The sequence below is a fragment of the Ascaphus truei genome, chromosome 15 (genome assembly GCF_040206685.1).
Source record: "Ascaphus truei isolate aAscTru1 chromosome 15, aAscTru1.hap1, whole genome shotgun sequence".
NCBI lineage: Eukaryota > Metazoa > Chordata > Amphibia > Anura > Ascaphidae > Ascaphus > Ascaphus truei.
In genome coordinates this window covers 776,025-798,912 of record NC_134497.1, presented here as the reverse complement: position 1 = coordinate 798,912, position 22,888 = coordinate 776,025, and the positions used below count along the sequence as shown (strand labels likewise).

General features: G+C 47.0%; 1 protein-coding gene across 4 annotated transcripts in view; it reads right to left on the bottom strand.

Annotated features, from left to right (window-relative positions):
* Positions 1-22,421, bottom strand: part of RIPOR3 (RIPOR family member 3) — a 141,407-nt gene extending 118,986 nt beyond the window's left edge. For 2 of the 4 annotated variants that reach the window (XM_075571254.1, XM_075571255.1), the window contains exon 1: positions 22,057-22,418. The gene's annotated coding sequence lies outside the window, so the exon portion shown is untranslated. Of the gene's footprint in view, positions 1-16,800; positions 17,011-22,056 lie in introns of all 4 variants that reach the window. The other 2 variants (XM_075571256.1, XM_075571257.1) reach the window with 2 other exon arrangements.
* Positions 22,422-22,888: the final 467 nt, after the last annotated feature.

The window sequence follows — 22,888 nt, the reverse complement described above, 5'->3', positions numbered from 1 at the left end:
TGTATGTGTATACCGGTATTACCTCTTTGGGCGTGTATGTGTATTCCGGTATTACCTCTCTGGGGAAGTATGTGTATACCGGTATTACCTCTCTGGGCGTGTATGTGTATACCGGTATTACCTCTCTGGGCGTGTATGTGTATACCGGTATTACCTCTCTGGACGTGTATGTGTATACCGGTATTACCTCTCTGGGCGTGTATGTGTATACCGGTATTACCTCTCTGGGCGTGTATGTGTATACCGGTATTACCTCTCTGGGGAAGTATGTGTATACCGGTATTACCTCTCTGGGCGTGTATGTGTATACCGGTATTACCTCTCTGGGCGTGTATGTGTATACCGGTATTACCTCTCTGGGTGTGTATGTGAATACCGGTATTACCTCTCTGGGCGTGTATGTGTATACCGGTATTACCTCTCTGGGCGTGTATGTGTATACCGGTATTATCTCTCTGGGCGTGTATGTGTATACCGGTATTACCTCTCTGGGCGTGTATGTGTATACCGGTATTACCTCTTTGGCGTGTATGTGTATACCGGTATTACCTCTCTGGGCGTGTATGTGTATACCGGTATTACCTCTCTGGGCGTGTATGTGTATACCGGTATTATCTCTCTGGGTGTGTATGTGTATACCGGTATTACCTCTCTGTACATGTATGTGTATACCGGTATTACCTCTCTGGGCGTGTATGTGTATACCGGTATTACCTCTCTGGGCGTGTGTGTATACCGGTATTACCTCTCTGGGCGTGTATGTGTATACCGGTATTACCTCTCTGGGTGTGTATGTGTATACCGGTATTACCTCTCTGGGCGTGTATGTGTATACCGGTATTACCTCTTTGGGCGTGTATGTGTATACCGGTATTACCTCTCTGGGGAAGTATGTGTATACCGGTATTACCTCTCTGGGCGTGTATGTGTATACCGGTATTACCTCTCTGGGCGTGTATGTGTATACCGGTATTACCTCTCTGGGCGTGTATGTGTATACCGGTATTACTCTCTGGGCGTGTATGCGTATACCGGTATTACCTCTCTGTACATGTATGTGTATACCGGTATTACCTCTCTGGGCGTGTATGTGTATACCGGTATTACCTCTCTGGGCGTGTGTGTATACCGGTATTACCTCTCTGGGCGTGTATGTGTATACCGGTATTACCTCTCTGGGTGTGTATGTGTATACCGGTATTACCTCTCTGGGCGTGTATGTGTATACCGGTATTACCTCTCTGGGCGTGTATGTGTATACCGGTATTACCTCTCTGGGCGTGTATGTGTATACCGGTATTACCTCTCTGGGCGTGTATGTGTATACCGGTATTACCTCTCTGGGCGTGTAAGTGTATACCGGTATTACCTCTCTGGGCGTGTATGTGTATACCGGTATTACCTCTCTGGGCGTGTATGTGTATACCGGTATTACATCTCTGGGGAAGTATGTGTATACCGGTATTACCTCTCTGGGCGTGTATGTGTATACCGGTATTACCTCTCTGGGCGTGTATGTGCATACCGGTATTACCTCTCTGGGCGTGTATGTGTATACCGGTATTACCTCTCTGGGTGTGTATGTGTATACCGGTATTATCTCTCTGGGGAAGTATGTGTATACCGGTATTACCTCTCTGGGCGTGTATGTGTATACCGGTATTACCTCTTTGGGCGTGTATGTGTATACCGGTATTACCTCTCTGGGGAAGTATGTGTATACCGGTATTACCTCTCTGGGCGTGTATGTGTATACCGGTATTACCTCTCTGGGCGTGTATGTGTATACCGGTATTACCTCTCTGGACGTGTATGTGTATACCGGTATTACCTCTCTGGGCGTGTATGTGTATACCGGTATTACCTCTCTGGGCGTGTATGTGTATACCGGTATTACCTCTCTGGGGAAGTATGTGTATACCGGTATTACCTCTCTGGGCGTGTATGTGTATACCGGTATTACCTCTCTGGGCGTGTATGTGTATACCGGTATTACCTCTCTGGGTGTGTATGTGAATACCGGTATTACCTCTCTGGGCGTGTATGTGTATACCGGTATTATCTCTCTGGGCGTGTATGTGTATACCGGTATTACCTCTCTGGGCGTGTATGTGTATACCGGTATTACCTCTTTGGCGTGTATGTGTATACCGGTATTACCTCTCTGGGCGTGTATGTGTATACCGGTATTACCTCTCTGGGCGTGTATGTGTATACCGGTATTACCTCTCTGGGCGTGTATGTGTATACCGGTATTACCTCTCTGTACATGTATGTGTATACCGGTATTACCTCTCTGGGCGTGTATGTGTATACCGGTATTACCTCTCTGGGCGTGTATGTGTATACCGGTATTACCTCTCTGGGCGTGTGTGTATACCGGTATTACCTCTCTGGGCGTGTATGTGTATACCGGTATTACCTCTCTGGGTGTGTATGTGTATACCGGTATTACCTCTCTGGGCGTGTATGTGTATACCGGTATTACCTCTCTGGGTGTGTATGTGTATACCGGTATTACCTCTCTGGACATGTATGTGTATACCGGTATTACCTCTCTGGACGTGTATGTGTATACCTGTATTACCTCTCTGGACGTGTATGTGTATACCGGTATTACCTCTCTGGGCGTGTATGTGTATACCGGTATTACCTCTCTGGGCATGTATGTGTATACCGGTATTACCTCTCTGGGCGTGTATGTGTATACCGGTATTACCTCTCTGGGCGTGTATGTGTATACCGGTATTACCTCTCTGGGCGTGTATGTGTATACCGGTATTACCTCTCTGGGCGTGTATGTGTATACCGGTATTACCTCTCTGGGCGTGTATGTGTATACCGGTATTACCTCTCCGGGAGTGTATGTGTATACCGGTATTACCTCTCTGGGCGTGTATGTGTATACCGGTATTACCTCTCCGGGCGTGTATGTGTATACCGGTATTACCTCTCCGGGAGTGTATGTGTATACCGGTATTACCTCTCTGGGCGTGTATGTGTATACCGGTATTACCTCTCCGGGCGTGTATGTGTATAACGGTATTACGTCTCTGGGCGTGTATGTGTATACCGGTATTACCTCTCTGGGCATGTATGTGTATACAGGTATTACCTCTCTGGGCGTGTATGTGTATACCGGTATTAACTCTCTGGACATGTATGTGTATACCGGTATTACCTCTCTGGACGTGTATGTGTATACCTGTATTACCTCTCTGGACGTGTATGTGTATACCGGTATTACCTCTCTGGGCGTGTATGTGTATACCGGTATTACCTCTCTGGGCATGTATGTGTATACCGGTATTACCTCTCTGGGCGTGTATGTGTATACAGGTATTACCTCTCTGGGCGTTTATGTGTATACCGGTATTACCTCTCTGGACATAGTGACCTGACCGGTTTGGGGGGCTGTGGGATTTCACTGAGCAGGGAGAGAGTAGGGCTGTTCCTAAGGGGCTGGGCATCTTCCTCCATCCTGATTGGCGGCTGCTGCTGCATAATGCAGCAAATCAGGACGAGGTGTCAGTAGCCTGGGGGTGTGGCAAGGAGAGGAGGAAATGACATGGAGCGGAGAGAGATGTGTGTGTGTAGCGCGTCACACCTTTCACCAGTGTCCAGTATTTTTGGAGAAGCTACCTGGCAACCCTAATCCTGAGCAATAACCTATCCCACAGTGAACAGGCAGTTTACCTTTCGTTTCAACTTTGCCCCTTATTCCCTGTAGATTGTAAATTCCCACAAGCCCCTTTTGTATCTGTTTGCGCTTGTTTATCATTATTCGGTGTGTCATTCTGTTTATGTAATGAATATAAAATTCTGTTCCCCTGTCGTTCCACCCTACGGAATATGTTGCTTCTTATAAATAAATGATGAGCATAATAATAGTCTTTATAATCAACTTTCTGTAAATTGAGGCAGCAGAGTTAAACAGACACGTTACCATAAGCTTCCCAACGAGCTAGCACGGAAACTTCAAAGACTAGTGTCCTTAACTATGGATAAACGTGACACTTCTGCTGGGTAACAAGATAAAAACTACCCAAAACTGTCAGTGTAGTGCCCAACCACTAGAAAAAAATCTCTTTACTTAACCAAACCATACAAACAGAAGAAATGAATGTATTCAAGAAGTCAGTATGAAAAGAGTTGGTGGAGGGGACAGCCAAGAGAGTCAAGGAAGATCGTTCCTATAGCTTTGTTGTTTCACAGTGTTATTTCAGTTGTATTGGGGTCATCGACCAAAGCTATGACAAGATGCCAAAGAACCCAGGGTCAGAAGGAAAAGATCTGCGTTTCTTCTACATGTATGCTAAGTGGGACTAACCATGTCAATGTTCTAGAAATGATAACTTTGATGTAAACTGGCGGGGTACAAGTTAAGATGATCGATCTTCCTCTCCACTAAACTAAAACTGCAATATGTTCATGACGCTGACAGCACTATACCTTTTTAAAAGAAAACATATGCAACAAGTGCTTTATACGCCTGCTAATTTTAGACAGAAACATTGATCATTATTCAAAACTTGATCTGCTGTATCCCTAACACACCAAGGGCTCTGTTTTTTTACTGATGTCTCAAATAAGTACACATAAAAAGTTAGTTTAAATAGCCTTCTGTGCATGGAGACAGAAATCACATTGAGGATGTAGGAAGGCATTTGGGGCGGACTTATGTCAGTATCAAATTCTGTGATGTTAGTAGGGGTACCAGGTGGCTGCTCCAAAAATATTGGAAAGGTGCACGATACATATGTGTTTGAGACACGCACGCACCTCTCCACTCCATGCAGTTTCCTCCTCTACTTGGCCCCACCCACAGGCTCCTAGCACCTCCTCCTGATTGGCTACATTACCCATCAGCAGCCGAATCAGGATGGAGGAAGCTGCCCAGCCCCCTAGCAACTGCCCTGCTCTCTCCCTGCTCTGAGAAATCACACAGCCTCCCAAGCCGGTCAGAGAGGTAATACCGGTATACACATACACGCCAAGAGAGGTAATACCAATATACACATACACACCCAGAGAGGTAATACCGGTATACACATACACACCCAGAGAGGCAATACCGGTATACACATACACGCCCAGAGAGGTAATACCGGTATACACACACACACCCAGAGAGGTAATACCGGTATACACATACATGCCCAGAGGTAATACGGTATACACATACACGCCCAGAGAGGTAATACCGGTATACACATACACACCCAGAGAGGTAATACCGGTATACACGTACACGCCCAGAGAGGTAATACCGGTATACACATACACGCCCAGAGAGGTAATACCGGTATACACACACACACCCAGAGAGGTAATACCGGTATACACATACATGCCCAGAGGTAATACCGGTATACACATACACTCCCAGAGAGGTAATACCGGTATACACATACACACCCAGAGAGGTAATACCGGTATACACGTACACGCCCAGAGAGGTAATACCGGTATACACGTACACACCCAGAGAGGTAATACCGGTATACACGTACACGCCCAGAGAGGTAATACCGGTATACACATACACGCCCAGAGAGGTAATACCGGTATACACATACACACCCAGAGAGGTAATACCGGTATACACATACACACCCAGAGAGATAATACCGTATACACATACACGCCCAGAGAGGTAATACCGGTATACACACACACGCCCAGAGAGGTAATACTGGTATACACACACACGCCCAGAGAGGTAATACCGGTATACACACACACACACACACACCCAGAGAGGTAATACCGGTATACACATACATGTTCAGTATTACCTCTCATTTTTTACTGGACAGTATCCAAATACAGGACAGTCCGGTTCAAAACTGGAGACCTGGTAACCCTATTAAAGTCACCTTCGCCATATGTGCTTCAGGAATAACATTTTATATTGCAAGATCTGTGCTACTAACTCCAGTACTCTGTACCCTACCAGCACTGCACAAGAATACATCACTCTTACACTGATTAGTGGTAAGCTGTCATATATGTTTACCATTGCACTCCTTTAGTACTGGGCCTGCCAAGCATTGCAGAGCAATAAATTGCTGGCCAAAACAGCTATGATGGGGATAGAAGATGGGTAGAGGAATGGAGGATACGGATTATCAGCCTAGCTTCTCTTGCTACTCAAATACTCATAGTTTGCATCTAAATACAAAAAAGCACTATTCCAGACATATTTGAATTTAACCTAGGACATCAGGGATTAAACCTATTTTAGTTGGGAGAAACCAAACACCAACAATTATTTCTAATACCAACAACATAGAATGTGAGTCTGGGCATCCAAAGCCCATAGATGTCATGGTAATGAAACGTGGGGAGAAATGTCCTGGTGATAATGATGGGACAACCTCCATAACGACCATGTTACTTGTTTGGACCAAATCAATCATTCCTTCACATTGTGTTCCAGGAAGTGGCATCATTGTGTTCCAGGAAGTGGCATCATTGTGTTCCAGGAAGTGGCATCATTGTGTTCCAGGAAGTGGCATCACTGTGTTCCCGGAAGTGGCATCATTGTGTTCCAGGAAGTGGCATCATTGTGTTCCAGGAAGTGGCATCATTGTATTCCAGGAAGTGGCATCATTGTGTTCCAGGAAGTGGCATCATTGTGTTCCAGGAAGTGGCATCATTGTGTTCCAGGAAGTGGCATCATTGTGTTCCAGGAAGTGGCATCATTGTGTTCCAGGAAGTGGCATCATTGTGTTCCAGGAAGTGGCATCATTGTGTTCCCGGAAGTGGCATCATTGTGTTCCCGGAAGTGGCATCATTGTGTTCCCGGAAGTGGCATCATTGTGTTCCAGGAAGTGGCATCATTGTGTTCCAGGAAGTGGCATCATTGTGTTCCAGGAAGTGGCATCATTGTGTTCCAGGAAGTGGCATCATTGTGTTCCAGGAAGTAGCATCATTGTGTTCCAGGAAGTGGCATCATTGTGTTCCCGGAAGTGGCATCATTGTGTTCCAGGAAGTGGCATCATTGTTACTGGAAGAGACTGGCAGCTCCACAGGTTTGACTCAGGTGTCATGGTCAGAAGAGAATTAGTCACTACATATGCTTCTGACCTTCCCCTAGCAATGTCTTAAAGTTGCAATCTAAGCGTTTTTGTGTGTGTGTGTGTGTGTGTGTGTGTGTGTGTGTGTTTTTTTTTTTAAACATAGAATTGAATCCGGGGGTCTCTGGAGCTGCACCCCATTAATGTCACGAGATACAGACCTCTGAATTGGGCGCCGGTATCTCTGCAAAGTTTAAAGCTCCCGCGTGACACAGGCCAATAGGAAGCCGAGCCTGATGATGTCACAGCTTCCTATTGGCCCGCAGGACGCGGGAGCTTTGAAACTCCGCCATTACCGTGAACCTGACTAGCCGAGCAGAGTGGCTACTGACACCCCCTACAGACGTAAGTATCTCCAGAAGCAGGGGGTCTCTGGAGCTGAAATGAATGGGGTTCATCTCCAGAGACCCCCTGTTTCAATCCAATGTTAAAAAAATACAAAAATGGACCAAAACAAAAAATCACCACTTGGATTGCTCCTTTAACCCTACCAGTCATTTTTTATGTTCAGTAGTTACTCTATTAGGGTACTGTATACTGTCCCACAAGCTGCTCTGGTATGGAGATATAGGGTACTGTATACTGTCCCACAAGCTGCTCTGGTATGGAGATATAGGGTACTGTATACTGTCCCACAAGCTGCTCTGGTATGGAGATATAGGGTACTGTATACTGTCCCACAAGCTGCTCTGGTATGGAGATATAGGGTACTGTATACTGTCCCACAAGCTGCTCTGGTATGGAGATATAGGGTACTGTATACTGTCCCACAAGCTGCTCTGGTATGGAGATATAGGGTACTGTATACTGTCCCACAAGCTGCTCTGGTATGGAGATATAGGGTACTGTATACTGTCCCACAAGCTGCTCTGGTATGGAGATATAGGGTACTGTATACTGTCCCACAAGCTGCTCTGGTATGGAGATACAGTCACGATGATGACCTTAATTAGGCGCACAAAATTACTTTAAACAACAACAGATGTCAAATAAAAACAATGAACATAAAGGCTTCAATTGATGCTAAATATAACCACTCTTCTTTATGTATATACCACTAAAAGCATGCCCTTGTTAAAAATAAAAATGGCATTCCTTTTGCGTGGTTTGATTGCTTAACATCTGGTAATGCGTTATAGCACATTTTTTTCAAAACATGTAAAAACAAAGATTTACATTTTAAAACAATTGCCTGCAGCGTTTGCATATTTATTAGAAGACAAAACCTAATGTGATTTATTTTGCTGGCATTGTGATACAGTTGGTTATTTTGCTAATGTGGTCCCCGTAACACAGATTATTGCTGCAGGACCATGTAAGTTAGGGGTGGCAAACTCCGGTAGTCAAGGGTCACCATCAGGTCAGGTCTTCAGGATATCCCTGCTTCAGCACAGGTGGCTCAATCAGTGGCTCAGTCGAAGACTAATAATAAATATAGTTCCAAATGTCATGGAATACATAGTATATATACAGAGCTATAGCAATAGGTGCACAGGATTATGTCTATGAAGCTACTGACTGACATGAGTTTACAGGGCACTGTGCAACCATTTAGAAAATATTTTTATTTCATTAGGAGTTTGTTTCCAATGGAGGAAAAGGTTTGCAGGAACTCTAACGATGCATCAGTCAGTTTTGGACAGGTAAAAAAAGTAAATCCTTTTTGGGATGAGCAAGTACTCTATGACTGCACCTTCAAAAAATTAATATACAAGCAAGAGTGGGAAAGAATGAGATGGGATGTCCTGGAACAGGACAGGTGTATGTTCTGTGTATTGTTCCTGCTCTCAGGCTGCCAGCTCTCCCCAGTGAAAGCTGCATGTGTTTCCCTGTTCTGAAGCAGCCAGTGCTGCTGTGTAGTTGCAACATTGTTACTACAATATAGCCTTTCCACAAGCCACCAGCCAGTTGCCTTGGCAACCTCTCACTGCTCATAGCTTGAGTTGGTTTAGCCCTCTCCCCCTGCCTTTCTCTGTTTATTAGTATGCCCCTTTGCTTGTTCCTGTCTGGAAAGGAAAGTGTGCTGTCTCTTATCATACATCTTCCACTGTTCCCTTAGAAAAAGATTCCTTTTTACCTTCACCTCACAAGGGCCACTTCCTACCAGAAAACTACATACAAGTGCTTTTATATTTCTGCTAACCCCATCCAATAAAGTTGAAGAAAATACAAGGACTTTGTGTGCTGCTACATGGACCTAATCAAAGGCTACAGTGGGCTTGGTCAACAATATGGGGTTTCCAACTGGATTCAGCTTTTCTCATTATAAATGAGGCAACTATGCAAGATTGATCACTCCTAAGGCAGAAATGATGCCGACTAATTTGCATTTATACAACACTGGCTCATACAAACAAGTAACATACTTGCATGTGTTTCTCGGGTGATCAGCAAATGGCATAATAAGAGTTCTTGTCGAAGGACTACATATTTGTCTAACAGAAAATATGGCTAACAAAGATTTCTCTAACATGCTTTGATTACACGGCAGGGAAACAGTTTTGGTCCAAACTTCCAAATAAACCTGGTTTACATTATTTAGCAACTAATCTGCACCATAAGTGGAATTTTTTTATCCCCATGTAAATCTAAGACGTCTTTTAGGTAAATACATTACAACTCCTCTTATAAATAATAATACATCAGCTTTAACAGAACAGTATATAAACAAGTGATGACTGACTCATGCCAGAAGGCTTTGCTGTTAGCACACTGGATGCTTTAGAAATGCTAAGCAATGCTTTAGCACGGGGGGGGCAATGCTTTAGCACGGGGGGGGGGGGCAGTGCTTTTGCACGGGGGGGGGGGCAATGCTTTAGCACGGGGGGGGGGCAATGCTTTAGCACGGGGGGGCAATGCTTTAGCACGGGGGGGGGCAATGCTTTAGCACGGGGGGGGGCAATGCTTTAGCACGGGGGGGGCAATGCTTTAGCACGGGGGCACTTGTGCTTAGCATGGTACACTGCACAGTGGGAATTATCTTTTATTTGCATGGTGTTAACATTCTGCAGCGCAATGTGAGAGGAAGGACAATAACATTGTATCATCCTAGACACACTTACCAACACACCCTCCTAGTGTCTGTAAATTCTCCCCACTTACCACTCAGATCAGGGGTGCGCAAACTGGGAAGAGGGGTAGGGCGCTGCATTTACAGAGGCGCTGCGCTATTCCCCAAAGCATTTAAATTAAATGGCAGGGGAGGCACGAGGCCTCTTTAAGTCTCTCTGACCTGGTCTCAACCGCCTCTTCGGCGACACGTTGTCATGACAACGCGACTTCCCATGGTAATATGATGCCGCCATGCCACAGAGTCTGTAAGAATGGGGGGCGCGAGCAGGGGGCGAGAGCAGGCAGGGGGGGAGAGCAGAAAAGTTTGCACACCCCTGACTTAGATTGTAAGCTGTTCGGGCAGGACACATATTTTTAATGTTACTTTTATGCCTGAGGCGCTAATTCCCATTATGTGTTATATTATGATGTCACATGTATGCTGTGACGCGCTATGTACATAAAGATATACATATATACAGCTGAACCCTGTTATAAAGCGGTGCTCGGGGGCCACAGGATGAGACCGCGTTATAACTGGGATCGCGATTTAAAAAAAAAATTAAAATGGTTGCCGCAATCAGGGATTCCACGACCGCCGGAGGGGGAGAGGGGGAATAACTCTCCCAGCTCTCCCTGACGCTGGCGTCGCAGTGGCAGTTCCCCCCCCCCTCCCCATGCGCAGCACTACCCGGCATCTGATCTGCATCAGCTGATCTATGTGCTGTGCAGAGAAGCTGTAAGTCTGCGAGAGGGGGGGGAGCAGGGGGGGGAGCGGGGGGAGGATCTCACGGAGTCAGGAGAAGCCGGGCAGGAACCAGCTCCCTTCTCTCCTCCCCCTGCGGAAGTACAGGGAGGGAGGGAGGGAGGGAGGGAGGGAGGGAGGGAGAGGTGTGTGTGTGTGTGTGTATAACAGTGACAGACTGAGGAGACAGTGTGTGTGTGTGTATATATATATATTATATATATATATATATATATTATATATATATATATATACAGTGTTCGACAAACCTATACATTTGCTCGCCCCGGGCGAGTGGATTTAACCCCCGGGCGAGTAAATATTGGCCCAAGCAGCACACGTTTGGTACTAGGTGGCGAGTAGATTTTTTTGTGTGGCGAGTAGATTTTTTGGTGATTTGTCAACCACTGTATATATATATATATATATATATATATATATATATATATACAGTGGTTGACAAATCACCAAAAAATCTACTCGCCACACAAAAAAATCTACTCGCCACCTAGTACCAAACGTGTGCTGCTTGGGCCATATATTCTATATATATATAAAAAAAGAAGAGCAAACTCCATAGTGCGTGACTGTGTAAAAGATAGGGCAAATTTATTAAAACAATGATCCCAAGGAAATACACTTACAGGATCCTTTAAAAACACATGTGTGGGAGAGAAATTTCTGTGGGAGTCAACAGCATGGATGGAGGGATCCACAATGAAGGTAATACACCTGAACATCAAATGGATGCAGCATACAGCTCTTGCCTCAAGCTAGCAGTGTCCCAGCTCCTCTCAGTGCTTCACAGATTGTTGCTTCCGTGTGTAGTAAAACCACAGTAGCAAGAGAATCAGCCGGCTGAAGCCCACCCTCCCCAAAAAAAACGTTTTTTTTTAAACGGGAGCCACGCTCACACTGCGTTATAAGCAGATCCGCGTTGTAGAAGATCGCGCTATAACGGGGTTGATCTGTACATATAACAAGAAGTGTACAATAAAAGAAGTGTACAATAACAAGAAGTTGAGACAATAGAAAGGAGGTCCCTGGCCCAAAAAGCTTACAATCAAAGAGCACTGCTTAAAAATTACCGCACGTTGTCACATTTTGTACCTTCGCGGCAGGTGAACAATTAATTAACAAACTTACAAAAAACTGTCAACCATGAAAACATTAGCAGATTTTGCAAACAAATTGGCGAATGCCGATGAATATTGGAGAAAATTGAATATTTGCAAATAGAAAAAAAAAATTTGCACGTACCTCTGGCATTGAAACGGTTAAAAGATTTCCAATATTGTTTTTTTATTGGCCAACTGGACATTGGACTACAAAGGAGTTTATGGGATATAATTGTATAATAATACTCAGTTGTTATTATACAGCTCTGCTAATAATTGTTGGGGTGGTTGAATTGCTGCTTTAGAAAGATTAAGATGCCTCTCAGTAATTCAGACAACATGGTTAAAGAGATCTATTAGTGACATGTTGATTTTCTATAGGGCTTATCAGCACCAACAAGTTCCTAGGCTCCCAGCCTCGGGTTAAGTAGGTGCTTAACTAGTGATAAATGACCAGTTAGAGAAAAGGGCCATCTTTTCCTAACCACTTATTTATTGAAAAATGTTACTAGGAAAAAGGTCATTTGAGATGGATACCTCTTTTCTACCATGTCCTTTGTGGTATACATTATACCAGGGGTTCTCAACTCCAGTCCTGAAGACCCCCCAAAAGGTCAGGTTTTCAGGATATCCCTGCTTCAGCACTGGTTGCTCAGTCAGTCCCTGCTTCAGCACAGGTGACTCAGTCAGTCCCTGCTTCAGCACAGGTGGCTCAGTCAGTCCCTGCTTCAGCACAGGTGACTCAGTCAGTCCCTGCTTCAGCACGGGTGGCTCGATCAGAGCCACCTGTGCTGAAGCAGACATATCCTTAAAACCTGACCAGTTGAGGGGGGAGGGGGGAGGTTTTGAGGACTAGAGCTGAGAACCCCTGCATTACACAACAGAAGTGGTGTTAAATCGCCCATAACCTGCTGATCATTATCAAAGAAGTTATCAATCTCTCCCATTCTTTAAGTGGCTGAAGGTTCCAAGATTCAACCACTGGCAGAAATAGGTACGGTGCCTGCTAAATAGGTACGGTGCCTGCTAAATAGGTACGGTGCCTGCTAAATAGGTACGGTGCCTGCTAAATAGGTACGGTGCCTGCTAAATAGGTACGGTAGGGTGGTTGGTGTAGATAGAGCACAGCTTCCAGACGCCCTGCAATGTGAAGCAGGGAAAACAAAACCAAGCCACTCCGCAGTTGTATCAAAATTGTATTAGCCAACTAACACATATAGGGAACAAAAATAGGACAAATAGAACGCACCTACGCGTTTCGTACAGACGTACTTTATCAAGGATACCTCTGTACGAAACGCGTAGGTGCGTTCTATTTGTCCTATTTTTGTTCCCTGTATGTGTTAGTTGGCTAATACAATTTTGATACAACTGCGGAGTGGCCTGGTTTTGTTTTCCCTGCTTCACATTGCAGGGCGTCTGGAAGCTGTGCTCTATCTACACCAACCACCCTCTTGGACTCATCAATGGATGGATTGCACGCTACTGATCCTGAGAGTGCCCCCTGGATGAGCAGGTAAAGTGCCAATGTGCCTTATCTAAATCCTGCTGTTATGGACATAGTTCCTTCTCATTATACTGTCAGGGTGATTATTGTGTACATCCCGGTGGATGTCTCAACTGACTCCACTTGTCACTTCCCCTACAGTTATCACGCAGTTTCATTGCATTATTGAGGGGCACTCCATCATCGCCGGACCACCAAATTAATGGTCTCATTACCAAATATGTCTCATGAAGTTACCTGTTCAATTTTGAGCACCACACACACCACATTCCTCTAAATAGGTACGGTGCCTGCTAAATAGGTACGGTGAGAGGGTCTGATTATGGTGAAAAGCAGTATAACACACAGTGAATAAGCTGCCCACTCCCATTCACCTGAACTCAACTCTATGGAAATTCGGAGAAACCAAATCCCGACAATCCAGTTGCATCAGAGACACTGATTGGCTTTCCAGAAAATCAGATGCCAAATTGTCACCGTGATGGGGGATTTTCATTTGAAATAATAAATGGAACTGGAGAGAACAGATGCAGTCATAAACCATGAGACTATGTTTCCCATTAACAATTTGGTGCTTTCCCACTTTACACCCTTTGACTGCCAAAGCTTATTGGCTCCAAAGTCCTGTAATTACAGTATGCCAACAGCAATCCCCTACTGTACGCAGGGCAGCCAACAGGGGGGGGGGGGGGGGACAGCCGGGACAGGTGTCCCAGGCCAAGGAAATCTGTCTGTGGCCCTGACTGTACGTGCCAAACGCACCAATTCAATTTGCTTGAAAACACAACATGCAACAATTGTCACGTAGGTATGCCCGGCCTGTGACAATGGATGATGGAGAGGGATCTCTATGAAGACCTACTCCATGTCAGGCTTGTGACAATGGATGATGGAGAGGGATCTCTATGAAGACCTACTCCATGCCCGGCCTGTGACAATGGATGATGGAGAGGGATCTCTACGAAGACCTACTCCATGCCCGGCCTGTGACAATGGATGATGGAGAGGGATCTCTATGAAGACCTACTCCATGCCCGACCTGTGACAATGGATGATGGAGAGGGATCTCTATGAAGACCTACTCCATGCCCGGCCTGTGACAATGGATGATGGAGAGGGATCTCTACGAAGACCTACTCCATGCCCGGCCTGTGACAATGGATGATGGAGAGGGATCTCTACGAAGACCTACTCCATGTCAGGCTTGTGACAATGGATGATGGAGAGGGATCTCTATGAAGACCTACTCCATGCCCAGCCTGTGACAATGGATGATGGAGAGGGATCTCTACGAAGACCTACTCCATGTCAGGCTTGTGACAATGGATGATGGAGAGGGATCTCTATGAAGACCTACTCCATGCCCGGCTTGTGATAATGGATGATGGAGAGGGATCTCTATGAAGACCTATTCCATGCCCGGCTTGTGAGTATCTCTATACCAGGGGTGGCCAACTCCAGTTCTTAAGGGCCACCAACAGGTCAGGTTTTAAGGCTATCCCTGCTTAATCAATTCAATCAGTCGAAGACTGAGCCACCAGTGCTGAAGCTGGGACTAATTGAGCCATCTGTGCTGAAGCTGGAACTAATTGAGCCATCTGTGCTGAAGCAGGAATATCCTGAAAACCTGACCTGTTGTTGGCCCTTGAGCACTGGGGTTGCCCACCCCTGCTCTATACACTGAGTATACTCTATTTGAGGAGTGCGCAAACTGGGGGGGCCACGGCGCTTACAGAAGCCCCCCGCTCTTCCCCGAGGCATTCCAATTAAATGCTGGGGACCACGCGAGGCTTCTGTATCCGTTACCTTGACTCAGACAACCCGTTGCTATGGTGAAGCAGTGTCAAATGAAGCCGCGGGGTCCCGTGACATCGCATGACCCCGTGGCGTCATTTGACGCCCTAGGAAGGTAAGGGGGGACATGAAGACGGGTGGAGTACTGGCAAGGGGGCGCAGCGCCAAAAGTTTGCGCACTTCTGCTCTATATCTCTTTACTCCCCATAACTCCTTCTTAGAGAAGAATTTTTTTTATCAGTGATTCCCAACAGGGGGGTTTGGAACCCGTAGGGGCTTGCGAGATATCTCCAAGGGGTTCACCCCCAAAAAACATGTAACGGCAGATCCCAGGCAGTATAGTGATTTCCTGAGCCTGTGTGGACAATAAAATGTATTAGGGGTTCGCCGGGAAAGTAATTCTAGCAGCGGGTGCACTATAAAAAAGGGTGGGAACCCCTGATATAGAGCATCACTAGGGTTGCCAGGTGGCTTCTCCAAAAATACTGGACGCAATCGTGAATGGTACGAGGTGCTGAAGGCACACACACACCCCCCTCTCTGCTACATGCTGTTTCCTCCTCTCCTTGCCCCCCCCCCCCCCCAACCAGGTTCCTGACACCTCCTCCCGATTGACTGCATTACCCAGCAGCATCAATTAGGATGGAGGAAGCTGCCCCGCCCCCGAGCTAAAGCCCTGCTCGATCCCGCGACACATATTGTACATGTCCAGAGAGGTAATACCAGTATACACATACATGTCCAGAGAGGTAATACCAGTATACACATACATGTCCAGAGAGGTAATACCGGTATACACATACATGTCCAGAGAGGTAATACCGGTATACACATACATGTCCAGAGAGGTAATACCAGTATTCACATACATGTCCAGAGAGGTAATACCAGTATACACATACATGTCCAGAGAGGTAATACCAGTATACACATACATGTCCAGAGAGGTAATACCAGACACATACATGTCCAGAGAGGTAATACCAGTATACACATACATGTCCAGTATTACCTCTCATTTTTAACTGGACAGAGTGTCCCAATACAGGACAGTCCAGTTCAGTACCGGACACCTGGCAACCCTAATTACATAACTATCCTTATGTGTCGGCTTTACAATTGGTATTATATAATATTAGTAAATGTGGGGAAGCAGTTATTTATAGAAAGCCCAATTAATGTCTTTAGGATTTCCATTTGGACTAAAAGCTTTAACTGGCCTGATGCAGGCATCATCCGGCTGTGTCATGTCATTTTGCTAGAGGTCCATGAAAGCGTCGCTTCTCAAACATTCAGCAATAAAAAAGTTTTGAATAATGTGCCGAAATGGCAGAAAAGTTTGTCAAATTTTTTTTTTATATATTCACCTTAAAAAAATAGTTTTTTATGATTTTCAAAAATCTTGCCTCGTAAAATCACCAAACTCAGGAAAATTCCATTTCGGAAAATTTATTTTATTTATTTAGCAAAAGTTTTCCCAGGAAGTAATACATTGAGAATTACCTCTTATTTTCAAGTATGTCCTGGCCACAGAGAACTCTGTCACCCTCGCTACTTTTTCGCCAGGTTCGTGAATTTCGCCGAAGTCTTCCACTATGTCTACTATTCACTATCAATATGCAACCTGAGTGAGTCCGCCTGTCATCTGGTGCCTAACTTCATCCTGCATCGCAAAGAAGGGCGGGTCGCCATGTTGATCCTTTCTTCCATGTACTAACAAAGGAGGGAGAGGGGGTAGGGATGATACCGTTAATTGGACCAATAAGTAGTTGATATGTTACAAGCTTTCCAACCTGTCAGGGTCAGGGTTACCCGACGACGGACCCCGAGAGGTTGGAAAGCTTGTGGTACTGGGGTTACACGATGAAGGACCCTGAGAGGTTGGAAACCTTGTGGTACTGGGGTTCCATGATGACGGACCCCGAGAGGTTGGAAAGCTTGTGGTACTGGGGTTACACACAGAAGGACCCTGAGAGGTTGGAAAGCTTGTGGTACTGGGGTTACACGATGACGGACCCCGAGAGGCTGGAAAGCTTGTGGTACTGGGGTTACACACAGAAGGACCCTGAGAGGTTGGAAAGCTTGTGGTACTGGGGTTACACGGTGACGGACCCTGAGAGGTTGGAAAGCTTGTGGTACTGGGGTTACACCATGACGGACCCCGAGAGGTTGGAAAGCTTGTGGTACTGGGGTTACACGATGACGGACCCTGAGAGGTTGGAAAGTTTGTGGTACTGGGGTTACACGATGAAGGACCCCGAGAGGTTGGAAAGCTTGTGGTACTGGGGTTACACGGTGACGGACCCTGAGAGGTTGGAAAGCGTGTGGTACTGGGGTTACACGGTGACGGACCCCGAGAGGTTGGAAAGCTTGTGGTACTGGGGTTACACGATGACGGACCCCGAGAGGTTGGAAAGCTTGTGGTACTGGGGTTACACGATGACAGATCCCGAAAGGTTGGAAAGCTTGTGGTACTGGGGTTACATGATGACGGACACTGAGAGGTTGGAAAGCTTGTGGTACTGGGGTTACCCGATGACGGACCCTGAGAGGTTGGAAAGCTTCTGATACTGGGGTTACACACAGAAGGACCCTGAGAGGTTGGAAAGCTTGTGGTGCTGGGGTTACACGATGACGGACCCTGAGAGGTTGGAAAGCTTGTGGTACTGGGGTTACATGATGACGGACCCTGAGAGGTTGGAAAGCTTGTAGTACTGGGGTTACACGGTGATGGACCCTGAGAGGTTGGAAAGCTTGTGGTACTGGGGTTACACGATAAAGGACCCTGAGAGGTTGGAAAGCTTGTGGTACTGGGGTTACAAGATGTCGGACCCCAAGAGGTTGGAAAGCTTGTGGTACTGGGGTTACATGATGACGGACCCTGAGAGGTTGGGAAGCTTGTGGTACTGGGGTTACATGATGACGGACCCTGAGAGGTTGGAAAGCTTGTAGTACTGGGGTTACACGGTGAAGGACCCTGAGAGGTTGGAAAGCTTGTGGTACTGGGGTTACACGATGAAGGACCCTGAGAGGTTGGAAAGCTTGTGGTACTGGGGTTACACGATGACGGACCCTGAGAGGTTGGGAAGCTTGTAGTACTGGGGTTACACACAGAAGGACCCTGAGAGGTTGGAAAGCTTGTGGTACTGGGGTTACACGATGAAGGACCCTGAGAGGTTGGAAAGCTTGTGGTACTGGGGTTACACACAGAAGGACCCTGAGAGGTTGGAAAGCTTGTGGTACTGGGGTTACACGGTGACGGACCCTGAGAGGTTGGAAAGCTTGTGGTACTGGGGTTACACGATGAAGGACCCTGAGAGGTTGGAAAGCTTGTGGTACTGGGGTTACACAATGAAGGACCCGGAGAGGTTGGAAAGCTTGTGGTACTGGGGTTACACGATGAAGGACCCTGAGAGATTGGAAAGCTTGTGGTACTGGGGTTACACGATGCGGACCCTGAGAGGTTGGAAAGCTTGTGGTACTGGGGTTACATGATGATGGACCCTGAGAGGTTGGAAAGCTTGTGGTACTGGGGTTACACGATGAAGGACCCTGAGAGGTTGGAAAGCTTGTGGTACTGGGGTTACACGATGAAGGACCCTGAGAGGTTGGAAAGCTTGTGGTACTGGGGTTACACGATGACGGACCCTGAGAGGTTGGAAAGCTTGTGGTACTGGGGTTACACGATGAAGGACCCTGAGAGATTGGAAAGCTTGTGGTACTGGGGTTACACGATGACGGACCCTGAGAGGTTGGAAAGCTTGTGGTACTGGGGTTACACGATGACGGACCCTGAGAGGTTGGAAAGCTTGTGGTACTGGGGTTACACGATGACGGACCCTGAGAGGTTGGAAAGCTTGTGGTACTGGGGTTACACGGTGACGGACCCTGAGAGGTTGGAAAGCTTGTGGTACTGGGGTTACACGAAGAAGGACCCTGAGAGGTTGGAAAGCTTGTGGTACTGGGGTTACACGGTGATGGACCCTGAGAGGTTGGAAAGCTTGTGGTACTGGGGTTACACACAGAAGGACCCTGAGAGGTTGGAAAGCTTGTGGTACTGGGGTTACACGATGAAGGACCCTGAGAGGTTGGAAAGCTTGTGGTACTGGGGTTACATGATGACGGACACTGAGAGGTTGGAAAGCTTGTGGTACTGGGGTTACCCGATGACGGACCCTGAGAGGTTGGAAAGCTTCTGATACTGGGGTTACACACAGAAGGACCCTGAGAGGTTGGAAAGCTTGTGGTGCTGGGGTTACACGATGACGGACCCTGAGAGGTTGGAAAGCTTGTGGTACTGGGGTTACATGATGACGGACCCTGAGAGGTTGGAAAGCTTGTAGTACTGGGGTTACACGGTGATGGACCCTGAGAGGTTGGAAAGCTTGTGGTACTGGGGTTACACGATGACGGAACCTGAGAGGTTGGAAAGCTTGTGGTACTGGGGTTACAAGATGTCGGACCCCAAGAGGTTGGAAAGCTTGTGGTACTGGGGTTACATGATGACGGACCCTGAGAGGTTGGGAAGCTTGTGGTACTGGGGTTACATGATGACGGACCCTGAGAGGTTGGAAAGCTTGTAGTACTGGGGTTACACGGTGAAGGACCCTGAGAGGTTGGAAAGCTTGTGGTACTGGGGTTACACGATGAAGGACCCTGAGAGGTTGGAAAGCTTGTGGTACTGGGGTTACACGATGACGGACCCTGAGAGGTTGGGAAGCTTGTAGTACTGGGGTTACACACAGAAGGACCCTGAGAGGTTGGAAAGCTTGTGGTACTGGGGTTACACGATGAAGGACCCTGAGAGGTTGGAAAGCTTGTGGTACTGGGGTTACACACAGAAGGACCCTGAGAGGTTGGAAAGCTTGTGGTACTGGGGTTACACGGTGACGGACCCTGAGAGGTTGGAAAGCTTGTGGTACTGGGGTTACACGATGAAGGACCCTGAGAGGTTGGAAAGCTTGTGGTACTGGGGTTACACGATGACGGACCCTGAGAGGTTGGGAAGCTTGTGGTACTGGGGTTACACACAGAAGGACCCTGAGAGGTTGGAAAGCTTGTGGTACTGGGGTTACACAATGAAGGACCCGGAGAGGTTGGAAAGCTTGTGGTACTGGGGTTACACGATGAAGGACCCTGAGAGATTGGAAAGCTTGTGGTACTGGGGTTACACGATGCGGACCCTGAGAGGTTGGAAAGCTTGTGGTACTGGGGTTACATGATGATGGACCCTGAGAGGTTGGAAAGCTTGTGGTACTGGGGTTACACGATGAAGGACCCTGAGAGGTTGGAAAGCTTGTGGTACTGGGGTTACACGATGAAGGACCCTGAGAGGTTGGAAAGCTTGTGGTACTGGGGTTACACGATGACGGACCCTGAGAGGTTGGAAAGCTTGTGGTACTGGGGTTACACGATGAAGGACCCTGAGAGATTGGAAAGCTTGTGGTACTGGGGTTACACGATGACGGACCCTGAGAGGTTGGAAAGCTTGTGGTACTGGGGTTACACGATGACGGACCCTGAGAGGTTGGAAAGCTTGTGGTACTGGGGTTACACGATGACGGACCCTGAGAGGTTGGAAAGCTTGTGGTACTGGGGTTACACGGTGACGGACCCTGAGAGGTTGGAAAGCTTGTGGTACTGGGGTTACACGAAGAAGGACCCTGAGAGGTTGGAAAGCTTGTGGTACTGGGGTTACACGATGACGGACCCTAAGAGGTTGGAAAGCTTGTGGTACTGGGGTTACACGATGAAGGACCCTGAGAGGTTGGAAAGCTTGTGGTACTGGGGTTACACGGTGATGGACCCTGAGAGGTTGGAAAGCTTGTGGTACTGGGGTTACACACAGAAGGACCCTGAGAGGTTGGAAAGCTTGTGGTACTGGGGTTACACGATGAAGGACCCTGAGAGGTTGGAAAGCTTGTGGTACTGGGGTTACACGATGAAGGACCCTGAGAGGTTGGAAAGCTTGTGGTACTGGGGTTACACTATGAAGGACCCTGAGAGGTTGGAAAGCTTGTGGTACTGGGGTTACACGATGACGGACCCTGAGAGGTTGGAAAGCTTGTGGTACTGGGGTTACACGATAAAGGACCCTGAGAGGTTGGCACGCCTGTGGTACTGGGGTTACACGGTGACGGACCCTGAGAGATTGGAAAGCTTGTGGTACTGGGGTTACACGATGAAGGACCCTGAGAGGTTGGCAAGCCTGTGGTACTGGGGTTACACAATGACGGACCCTGAGAGGTTGGAAAGCTTGTGGTACTGGGGTTACACGGTGACGGACCCTGAGAGATTGGAAAGCTTGTGGTACTGGGGTTACACGGTGACGGACCCTGAGAGGTTGGAAAGCTTGTGGTACTGGGGTTACACGGTGACGGACCCTGAGAGGTTGGAAAGCTTGTAACAGATCAACTACTTGTTGGTCCAATAAAAGGTATCGTACCCCCTCCTCCCTCTCCCTCCTTTGTTACATTATCCTGTATCTAAATTCACCCGTCCCTGACAATAATAAGGTAATATAATATTATATTGCCCACTCTCTTTGAAAACTATCATGCAGATCACAGCACCGAAGAGCTGCTGCCAGGACTCCCCCACATACACATGCATGGTTTTGAGGTATCATTTTAAAACACTGTAAACAGACATTTGTGCAGAAATAGTTGATATTCTTAGCATCCCAGGACATGCTCACAACCCACCACCCAGCCCCATTAGTAACACGACAAGGAATGATACTGATTATATATGACTTACCTATTAATGTCTGCTCGAGCAGGCTCTGCGCTTAAGTGGCTCCAGCTTAGTTGGTAAGTGACCTCCTGCGAGCTGTGTTTATTTCGAGATGTCACACATGCAGGGCGCAGATAGCAGCCTTATCTTGAAGCCAGCTCAGCCCACATGTCAGGAGCAAGCAGCAATTCTATGAAATGTACAGTGACAACACAAAGAGGAATCTTCAAACTACAGCAACTTTCCACAGTGTGGTATATATAAAACTCTGTCACACTAGCAGAGTTGTTTTGTTAGTTTTTTTTACTGCTAAAGAGCCAGATACCCCCCATCAATCCCTCCCCTCTCTGGCAAGGGGACTGGGAAAGTGCACCTAATTGGAAGGACATGCAGGGCTTGTGGTTGTGTCTTGAACCCTCTGCTATTAATCATGGAGCATCTGATCCCTGCTTTACTTCACTGGTGGGGGGTGGTGGGGGGTGGTGGGGAGGGAGGCTAGCTGCCTTTTTTTCCCCCTCTTCTGTTTACTAGAATTTTACACGATGCTTTCTCCATACTAATCACAAACAGGCTTCTCTAACAGAAAAAGCTCACCTCCCCCTATGCCTTTAGTGGAATTTGTTCTGCGCTATTAAACTCTTTCATTGCCAAAGGGACAGGCAGCAAAACTGTACTAATGCAGCAGGAACTTAACACTGAGTGTCAGGGGGAAAGTCATGCTTTTGCAGCTTGAATTGCATGCAGACCTCAATGCAGCTACCCCTAAATCTGACATGAGAGCAATGTGCTGACACACCTGCGTCTGTCGATCAGTATTAGGTGGCCTCTATAAAGGGATAGGGGTCACTTATTTGCT